General features: G+C 39.8%; 1 protein-coding gene across 1 annotated transcript in view; it reads left to right on the forward strand.

Moving 5' to 3' along the window:
- The window catches only part of NOX3 (NADPH oxidase 3), a 102561-nt gene extending 91937 nt beyond the window's left edge, over nt 1-10624 (forward strand). The window contains exons 14-15 of the transcript XR_014844235.1: nt 145-196; nt 10531-10624. The gene's annotated coding sequence lies outside the window, so the exon portion shown is untranslated. The remainder of the gene's footprint in view (nt 1-144; nt 197-10530) is intronic.
- The last annotated feature ends 219 nt before the right edge of the window (nt 10625-10843 follow it).

Below are 10843 nucleotides of genomic sequence, written 5' to 3' on the forward strand. Positions count from 1 at the left end.
AACAGCCCTAACCTGCTATTAAGTACATTGCTCACATAAAAATACAACTCTGCCTTGTCTTAAATTTGACTACAAATTAATATATCTATAGTGAATGTTAAATATTTAATTAATAAGAACTTTGCTTGCTGTCCTTGACTTTAGAAACTTTCTGGGGAGAGTTTGGATGCGTTAAACCTCCTTACAAAGCCGGCTGGTGAGTAGGGACTGTGGCAGAGCACAGCTGCTGGCCTTGGGTGGGGTTCTGTTTTATGCTTTTATTAGTCCTGAGATAAGTGAACTGAGAACATGCTAATGAAATTTGTAGGGGATGTTCCACAACCATAAAATCTTGGCTAAAGTTAATAAGGATCGCAAGTTGGAAAAACAGACCTCAACGAAATGAAATCCAATAGGGATTTATGATGAGATTGTCATCTAAGTGGAAAAAGTACAAACCACCTGTCATTATTATCAAAGAAATATTTCTTGAGTACCGTCAAGCTAGGGGAAATGATGCTGTGGTGTAAGAGGTTTGAAAGTAGTGAAAGGGCTGATTGTAGAGAAATTTAATACCCTAAGTTGAAAGACACAAATAAACATAAAGTAAGCACATTTTGTAAGTATAACACATAGGCATTAAATAAATAGTCCATAAAAGCAAGAACTGTAAGGTTTATGAGGTTCCCCCCCAAACCCTCTTCCCCCTCTGGAAGAGCACCAGCACCTGTGGGGTTGCTCACCTGAGTCACTTTCTGTTGAGCGATGTGGCTGTCTTCCTGCTCAGCTGTGAGTCCCTGTGTCTCCCATTTTCTACTCATTGGACCTCTAATAAGCACTCAGTCACTGTTTGTTGAATGGAAGGACAAATTAACACCCTCTTTTTTTGGTGAGAGGCTTTTGCGGAGGAGTCAAAACCCCTGAGTTCTACACCGCCCCTCCTCCAACCTCTCTGTATTTGGATCGGGAATAAGTTCTTGTGAGGAGTCCCTCACCTTTTGAACACAAAGGACCACACTGATCATTTTGGACTCATACCACGAAAATTTGGGGTTGCCAACTCCCCTTCATTAGGCAATCATTTCTTGTGTCCCTTCTTGAGATAACCCATGCTAATACACTAAGTTGAATGGATTATTGCCGAGAACTGAAAAATAACATTTTTATAGTCTTGCACTTTGTCATTGGTTCGCGTTCCCTTTTTTAAAGCTGAAAACAGACTGTTGCTACCCTTGCATTACTGTACTCAGAGTCTCCGAGGTGAAAGCAGGCTCGATCCTATCTATGGGGCCTTCTCGTTCTAACCTTGAAATCTGTATTATTGGGGGTTAGAACCTAGAAAAGAAAAGACTAGGACTTATTAGCAGTCTACATCCAAACATATGGAACATTGAATAATTATTCATGAAATGCAGGAAAAGTGAAAACCAGGAAAGAAAATATGAAAGGAATTATCTATTTTAATAGAAGAGAGATGTACATTTGTTTTTGTTTTTGTTTTAAATCTCAGCAAGCATTTCCACGCACAACACAGAATTACCAAAGAGACATCGATGAATCACAGTCCTCTAGAAGGGACTTGAAAAACACATAGTTGGAAGTTCTCTGGTTGCCCACTGGTTAGGATTCAATGCTTTCAGAGCTGTGGCCCAGAGTTCAACCCCTAGCCTGAGATGGTCTGAGATCTCACATCAAGCTGCATGCCACAGCCAAAAAGAAAAAAGAAAAATGCACGGTTGTCGCTCAGAGGCCAAAGGGTCAGGAATCCATTCCATGGTGTTTCTGATGTGATGCCAGCCCAGGATTTGTACAATGAGTGAGACCCGAGAGCAATGCCTCCCAATTGAATATACAGGTGAAAAACTACTTTGATGATAAGCCATGTTCTCAGAGGAAGAATGGCCGAGGGGAAGAGGAGTGTAGCAGAGAAGCAGAGCCACAAGCACGCTTGCTTTGCTGTGAGAGGCAGGAGGAAGTACTGAAAATGGCCACCTGGAATCTGGAGGGAAAGGCCTAGGACCACAACACGCTCTCGGTGGTCCCCAGATGTGACGTGGCTGCTGCAGGACTGGGAGATGCAAGGAAACATGCTCTTCCTCACTCTGCCTCAGTCCTATGGAGAGGACTCTCCAGCCTCCTTCGACTGGGATGAAGTTAGATATAGGTACTTTGAAAGTTGAAAGAGTGATTAAACTATGGTTTTTAAGAAAGGAATAAAGAGCTCTGTCTATGTGGGATGAAAAGGCACTGTTGCATAAAGGCTGAGGTGTGAGGTCCTGGCTTCCTCTTCAGCCCCATGATGCTCTGATGACAGGACTGGGGAGGGCAGGTTCTCAAACCCATCACCACCTGTGTTGCTGCTGTTCTTAGGGATGCAGGCCCAAAAGGTGTACCCTGTCCTGGCAATAGCTTAAAAAAAGAAAAAAAGAAAAGTTTCCAAATTGTCCTTCCCTTTTAAGTACTAAGTAAGAATTAAAGAACTGAAAAAAAGGAATAAGAAAATCACAAAGGAAAATAAAAAGATGAGGGTATATTGGAAAATTGGAAAATTTTTCTTGAAAAATTTTCAAGGAATGAAAATTAGAAGGGGAGAGAAGAAAAGATCAGAGAGTAAGAAAGATTTATTGAGAAGAAGTAAAAAGAGAGACTGAGAGCAGATACAGGCCAACTTGAAAAGAAATGGAAGAATGTATAAAAAAAAAACCTGACTTCACTGAGCATAGGAATAAAAAGCAATGCCAAATAAAAGGCAAAAGAAAAAAGCACTCAAATGAAAGAGCTATCAGAAAAGAGGAAATGTCATGTAGAGATAAAAGCGATTTTTTTTAAAGTGGGAGTAAAAAAATCCTCCAAGCATTTTTATTTAGTTAGCCAAGGAAAAATATGAATGCAAGAGGATAGGGGAGATAAGAAGAGGAATGGCAGGCAGTCATATAAGAAATGAAATGATATTAAAGAAAAGAACAAGGAAGAAAGACAAATGATTTTGGCAAAGAAGAAACTCTTACATAAGAAATTTTCAGTGGCTAAATTAGGTTTAAAGCCCTTTGTAAACATTGTCATCAATAAAAGGCATGTATTGAACTCACTTTGAACCTGGCAAACACAGGTAGAGAGGACACAGAGGCTCTTTAAAGAGGAACCAAGACAAAGCAAAAAACAAAAGTAGTTAACCTGAAGTGAAAGCTCCAGGGCTCACAAATCAGTCTTTTATCCAATCACGTTACACACAGAGAGAAGGCATGCTAAAAATACCTGTGGCATGAGTAAATGAATGAATGGTTAGTTGGTTGGATGGATGGATGGATGGATGGATGGATGGATGGATGGATGGATAGGTGGATTGATGGATGGACGGACAAACAAATGGAGTGCCAGGAGCTTCTTGTGTATCTATAGCTCATGATGACATACAGACATTCTCTGTTTCCCAATGTTATTCCCACCCCAGTGTGGAAACGCCTCTTCCTCCTTAGTTCTGTCACCAAAAATGACAAAATCCCTGTGATCCTATGGCCTGTGCACTCAGAAATCATCCCAACCCCATTCCCCATTAGCAGAGGAGAAGGGAAATGGTCAAAGTGTTTAACTTTCCAAAGCATTTATAAAATAGCTCATTTTATCCCTGGCAAGTTGAGTGAGGCAACATAATTATCTTTCACTAATATCACCTTTGAGAAGTCTAGTGGTTATTTTAATGACCTCCCCCATAAAAAGAGAACAATACAGGTCATGGGATAAAGGCTAAATTGTAAGGTCCCCCTACACCTGAATAAGAGAGATTTCAGAAGTGCTTTGGATGGAGACAACTTAGCTTCATTTGGGATGTCTTTGAAGAAGTGAGATGTTAGGTGGATTTTAAAATTTGAAAAAACAAGACTTGAGGATATGAAACTAGTTATGGAAAACACACACACACACAGACGCACACACTCAGTAATCCTACACTTTAAAAAAGTAAAAATCAATGTTGATAATTCTAGTGCCATTTAAATGGCCTTGAATGAGGACCCAGGCACTCTCTCCACTTTGAATATTTTCATAATAGAATCTGTTTCCTATCTACCAAAGCCTATTACTAAACTTAAAGCATTTTTTCCTTTAAGGGATATCTTTTATAAGGCAAATGCTGTGATAAACCTAGGGAGATGTTAGGCAGTAATTTTAAATGATTAAATGTACATCAATCTCAAGCTTGAAATTATACAACCACAAAGGCTAGTTTGTGTTGCAGGAAATAATCCTAGGAGCTGGGGAATTTTTTGTCGTTTCTTTGAGAGCCAGAAAAGCAAGACTAAGAAATAGGGCCTGGCTTCAGAAGGGCAAATCTGAGCTAGACAAATATGTTTTTATGTCAGCCCAAAGATTTTCAAGTTGCATATTAAGTATGGCACATTTAAATAAATGTGTTAAAATGATGGCATAGTAAGCCGTGTTCGTTTTAAATTGTCAAGAAATCCATTAGATAAATAGCATAGATTTGTCCTTCTTAAAGATACTCTACTAAACTGGGGAATATTTTAAATAGGATTTTAAAGAGTTGCTCATATCAATGGAACTATTGAAGTTTGTAACGTACACTATCAAGTTTCTTCTCTGAGATTAAGTGGATTTTCTTTCAGTTCTGCTTTCTCCAGATCTGAAGTAATCTAGGTTTTGAGAGAGCTGGTGCTGTATTATTACTACCCCTAATTTTAAAAAAATCAAAATATTAATATCAGTTTCTCAAGTGAATACAATTATTTAATTTATGTGGAATGACTCATTTTCTTAGCTTGTACTACTAGAAATGAATTCTTCTCATCAATTGAGTGGAATTTAAATTCTATAACTCAAGGTCATAGAATCAGGAGTTAAGATGGTTTATACAAGAAGAGACTAAGAGAAAGGTCTTGGAATTGGAAGGAACCTTGGCAATCATCGGAGGTGCTTAATAAATACATCAATTGGAAATTTTTACCAATAATGAAAAAGCTGGATTTTGAAAAGCCATGCCAGTGATATGTGGATCCATCCTAATCACTGACAATTTTCAGCAATTCCTCTTTAACTGGTTAGCAATTTTTTTGCAGTTTAAGACAAAGAGGAATAGCTCAATAACATACCACGAGTCAGAATGAATTTTTGCTGTTAAATTCATTGCCAGAAATCACATTTTAGCGGCCATGGTCTCTTTGAGGAGCCTCTTAGTGAAAAAAGATCAGAAGATGATCATAAAAATGATATTGCGAATGGAATGCAGTTAGACTGAAATGGACCAGAAACACTGATCCGCTGACCTACCTGAAAGGCAAAGCATTCCCTGGAAAAAAAGTGGACCTTTCCTCACCAACTTCTTAAGAGCTCCAGAGGGCACTCTTCAATGCCACATACAAGTATTTGCCAAAGGCACCCTGGTATACTAAAAGGTTGTCGGTGAAGGGTTAATTCTCAGAAGAGATCTTGGTTATATTAGATAATCACCATAGGCTCAAGTGAAAAGTGCCACGGAGCTCCCTCCCTGCTGAAATCGATCCATTCATTCTTTCAAGAGCAAGGCTGCGATGGATTTGTTAGGCCATGCTTATGCCTTCATGATCATCCTATCCCTTTTTTTTTTTTTTCATTGAAACAGAAATAAGTAAGTTGGAATATTCATTCCGTACTGGGAAGCCAAACTATATTTATTTATATTATTTTATTATTTTTGGCCTAGTTAGCCATGTCTGATTGCTGTTTGGGTAATGATTGGAACATACCGACAGATGTGGAAGCATGATTCAAAACCCAACCAGGGCAGTTTTTCCAAAAAATAATTGAAGACTGCGTTCAAGCCTGGCATATACATAGACACCTGCTATATTTGCATAGCCTAAGCTTGCAGGAAGTTTTAATCAATCATTTTCTGTGTGTAGAATTATCCAACCAGAAAACCATTACTTATTTCACCAGAAAAAAAATTTTTGTTTTTTCTTTGCTGCTGGATTAGTTCCCTCCCATCTCCCACTCGCCTCCCTCCCTCCATCGGCAAAGTTTATATCAAAATATATGGATCCATGTCCCAGTTTATAAACAATCTTGGCTTACTTTTAAATCTCCAAAAAGGTAGAATTCTATCACTTCTTTTGCCAATATGCATAAAAATTCTATCTTCTATCACATTTATCCTTCGTTTGTATTTACTGAGTGTTCCTGACTGTGCCAGGTGCTAGGAAAGTAGTAAACAAAAGAAGGAGATAAATGTTGATGAAATCATCATAAAAAGTACGAATCACGGAGCATGATGACTGTAGAAGGTGCTGCATGAAAGGATTAAACAGGAGAGCCTGGTATAATTGTAAGACTGGCTCAAGAAAAAAGCAATATTTGAGTTGAGATCTGAATAAACAGACATTAACCCAGTAGAATTTGGGAGGGAGGAATACGAGGGGGAGGAGACAGAGGCAGGCAGGAAAAAACAACTGGTGCAAAGGCCCTGGGGCAAGAGGGAGGAGAGTGCTCATGGAAGAAATGAAGGCTTAAGAGAATGTAATACAGAAAAGGAGGGAGAGGATTGAATTAGATGAGACTGGAGGGCCCTGGACCCAAAGTATGTGAGTTTTTGCAAACGTCCTATGGAATTGGACCTTCAAAAGCAACTAGAAGCCATTCAGGGGTTTCCAGATTCCCATTTTTAATAGCTCATCCTGCGTACAGTGTATCAGGGTAAGGAGGCCATTCATTTGACTGAAAACAGGCAACAGTAGTGCCTGCTAAAAGGACACCAGTAAGTTAGAGAGGAGTGTATGCATTTTGGATACATTTAGAAGGTAAAACTCACAGGACTTGGCTTAGTCAAATGAACACATGAATGTATTTGTGAATCAGTCCTCAAAAATAATTCACATTTATTTATTCTTCCCACTTATACTGACTGAATTTTAGAAAAATTCTCTGTACAAATAGTAATTTTAAAAAAGTATGAAGTACACCCAATACTAGGTTTTACCAAAAAAAGCATAAGCATTCTTATAGCTCATGGGCCTTATTTCAGGTTATAGACAAACAGTCTTTAATTCAGTTATTTTCCCTTTTGAATCTTTTTTTTTTTTTTTTGGTCTTTTTGGGGCCACACCCATGGCATATGGAAATTCCCAGGCTAGGGGTCAAATTGGAGCTGTAGCTGCCGGACTACACCACAGCCACAGCAACGCAGGATCTGTGTCACATCTGCAACCTATACCACAGCTCAGGACAACACTGGGTCATGAACTCACTGAGCAATGCCAGGGATTGAACCCGAGTTCTCATGGATATTAGTTGGGTTCCTTAACCGCTGAGTCAATTCAGGAAATCCTCCTTAGAATGTTTTTGCAAGAGACTTTCCTAAGTTTCTAATTTATTCCCTCTATTTATTAATATATAAATGTTCATAACCTTCAACTTAGAGCCAAGCTACAAATCACTATTTCTTAGTGTGCTCCCTAGAATTAGCCTTTGTAGAGGTAATAGATATTATTTTTAAAATATATATATTTTTGGTAAAGAAACAATGGTTATGCAATATTTAATGAGTTTCTTTACTGAAGGTCTTTTCAGAGCCATTTTTCTCCTTCTTTCTTTTTTTGTCCTTTTAGGGCTGCACCCAGAGTGTATGGAGGTTCCTAGGCTAGGGGTCAAATCAGAGCTGTAGCTGCCAGCCTACACCACAGCCACACTACACGGGATCCGAGCCACGTCTGCGACCTACACCACAGCTCACAGCAATGCCGGATCCTTAACCCACTGAGCAAGGCCAAGGATTGAACCCACGTTCTCATGGATACTAGATGGGTTCGTTACCCCTGAGCCACAATGGGAACTCCTTTTCACAGCCTCCAATGTGCTAATGTGCATCATCAAATAGATTCACATCCTAACACGTATCCATGGAAAGCCCTCCACTGAGCATCTCAGGGGACTGACAGTCCCTACGAGCCTTTGGGTGAAGAGCTGTATACATATTGACTCAGCTCCGTGAACAGAATTTTGCATAAAACAGGTCTTTATAATTTGTTCAGCAAATGAAGATGTAGATTAAGACTTGCAAACTCTTGGAGTTCCCGTCGTGGCTCAGTGGTTAACGAATCCGACTAGGAACCATGAAGTTGCGGGTTCAATCCCTGACCTTGCTCAGTGGGTTAAGGATCCCTCATTGCCGTGAGCTGTGGTGTAGGTCGCAGATGTGGCTCAGATCCTGCGTTGCTGTGGCTCTGGCGTAGGCTGGCGGGTACAGCTCCAATTAGATCCCTAGCCTGGGAACCTCCATATGCCAAGGGATTGACCCCAGAAAAGGCAAAAAGACAAAAAAAAAAAAAGACTTGCAAACTCTAACAGAAGGTCTCAGATGAGAGGGGGTTAGCAAAAGCCCTAGGCCTCCACTAGCAGCTTTAGAAGGACAACCTCTCACTCCTCAGCTTCCAGTCAACTCAATGACATGAAATATTCCATTTTTTGAGAAGCCAGAATTCTGTATTTCTATATGAATTTTCATATTTTAAGAAAAATTTTAATGCTGCAGATACAACAGAACCTATAGGCCTCTACAGCTTTCAACTTCAGAGGCATTCTCATGCAGATTACATTTCTCTGCATTAAAATATAGATTATAGTAAACAGCCAGGACCAGTGACTAATGGAGCAACCAAGAATCCACCTGTGAAATCTATAAATGCTTTCCTCCCTTTTAAGGAACCCACAGTGTCTATGTGAGGAAAACTAAACCCCTTCATTGCCTGGAGGCACCATCAGAAGCCTGAAAATAGATAACTTACCAAATGATACTGTCAGACCCTGAAAGAAAGAATTATTTTATTTAGATAAGCACATTTTCTCCCTATTCAGGAAAGATCAGGTCATTCAGGAATAGAGAGCGATAGAAAAGCAATCCCATTTGAGAAAGCACATTGTTCCACCAGAGGTAACAGTCAGATAGAGCAGCACAATCAGACCAGAGTTTAATTACAGATGGGATTGTCTGTTTTGCCTAAAAGAGGTAATGTCATGCTTAAAAAAGACAGTCAACTCTCAGGTGTTTAGGTTCTGATTCATCATCTTATTGGTAATTCAACCCCAAATTTTGCCCTGTCTTGCCTAGAATACTTGTCCATTTCAATACTAATAGGTGCAGGAAAATTCACACTTATCAAGTTTAAAAACCGAAATACAGAGACGCACGCACACACACACAGCATATACACAGGATTAGGCATTCTGTGGGTTTTTTCCCTTCCTTGTACTATTGCTATAATGTTTTCTTTATTGCTTATCCTTTGCTTAAAATTCCATTTGTATATCTTTTTCTTTACTTTATCAGTTAGAAGTCCAACATGAATAGTGGGAAAAAATTATAGCGGTGGAGTTTCTATTTTTGTAAAAATCAATTGTATTTTTAAATGAGTGTTAACTTGAAAAAATGAGGCTTTTTTTTTTTTTTTTTACTGCTAATGGAACCGTGTATGTAATAACACCTCTCTAATCTAGAGATAACTTGTTTCATGACCTGAACAATCTAAAACATTGCCAAGGAAATGGAATTGAACTAATAACTCCATGAGGGCCAAAATAAATGATAACAAAAATAATGCCACCACCTCGTGCTGCCAGAGTGGGGTTCCCTTAAATCATTTTAAAACACCTTCATAAATATAATCTCATTTGGTTATTCTTCACAACACCATGAGAGGGGTTGGCAATATTCCCATCTTTCAGATGAGAAATGCTGGGTTACTATATCAGATTTCATCCAAATTAGGACAGTGATTGAGGCACTATTAATGATGATGCCAGGACAGTAAATAAACTGGGATGATCCCAGGCAAAGTGGAACATGTTATCACCCTAGTAATATGATGGCTTACGGCCATGTCTCTATGTAGGCAAACTCCTCATTCCTTCTCTCAGAGTTCATTTGTTCCTTGTAGTACCTGACATGCCTCCCCTGTCAGGTACTACAGGGGGTGAGGGGTGCAGAGTCAACCTAGAAGAGTAGGGTTGGACCTGGGAGTCTAATATAAATGAATTAGGGCAATAGCCTGAATCACAGTCACCAGGGCACTTAATGAACTTGTGGCTCCTGTCTGATTCAAATGTCAAATCAGTCCTAAGGGCAAATTTGATGCTGACTCTGAGTCAGGCAATGGAAGAGTCCTGTGTTTGGCCTTTGTTCCCCAGTATTTCCGGGGAATAACTACTCTTTGTTTGGGCTATAGCGATTGATCAGGAGGAAGGAGAAAAAGACAGCAAATGTCAAGAAGGTAAGTCTGAGGCAAGAGAAGTAGAATTCAAAGCAGTCTCCATTCCCAACAGACAATTGAGGATAGAGACCCAGTACGTGTGGTAGGAGTTTGCAGGGAAGTAGCAGCTCCTGGGCATTCATGGAACCTGAGGGCCAGTGTCAGATTTAGCCCACTGATACTCAAGACTGAGACTTCTCCTTTCTGCTAGGCTGGCAGCTAGGGGAAGATCTTCAGAAAGAGGATGGGAAGGACAGAATCTCATAGGAACCCCTGTTCTTACATTCCATCATCTGATCATCTTGGTTATTTATGGCAGGTGGGCAACGTAATGCTGCTGGACCCAAGCACTCCCCCAGTCGGAGGCCTGCCGACCAACTGACAGCTGGGAAGAGGAAGACGCCTTTGAATGAGTGAGCAGGGACCTGCATGAGTTAAACAGGATTCCGAGTCTCAGTAGTTCCAGAGAGCCCTTGGTTAGGTAGTATTAGGTAGTATCAAATGGGCTTCTTAGCTCTAAATTTGCTTTTAAATGGTGAATCTGAATCTTCTTTTCCACAAAGGTTAAATTGTATGCAGTTTAGACAGGTGTGGCCACATGTAATCAATCTTAAAAGATGCTCTGTCCAAAA

Source organism: Sus scrofa, chromosome 1, assembly GCF_054392235.1.
Source record: "Sus scrofa isolate SSC_HxYL_T2T_F1_AM1 chromosome 1, Sscrofa_HxYL_maternal_Yorkshire_Landrace_v2.0, whole genome shotgun sequence".
In the NCBI taxonomy this organism is placed as follows: domain Eukaryota; kingdom Metazoa; phylum Chordata; class Mammalia; order Artiodactyla; family Suidae; genus Sus; species Sus scrofa.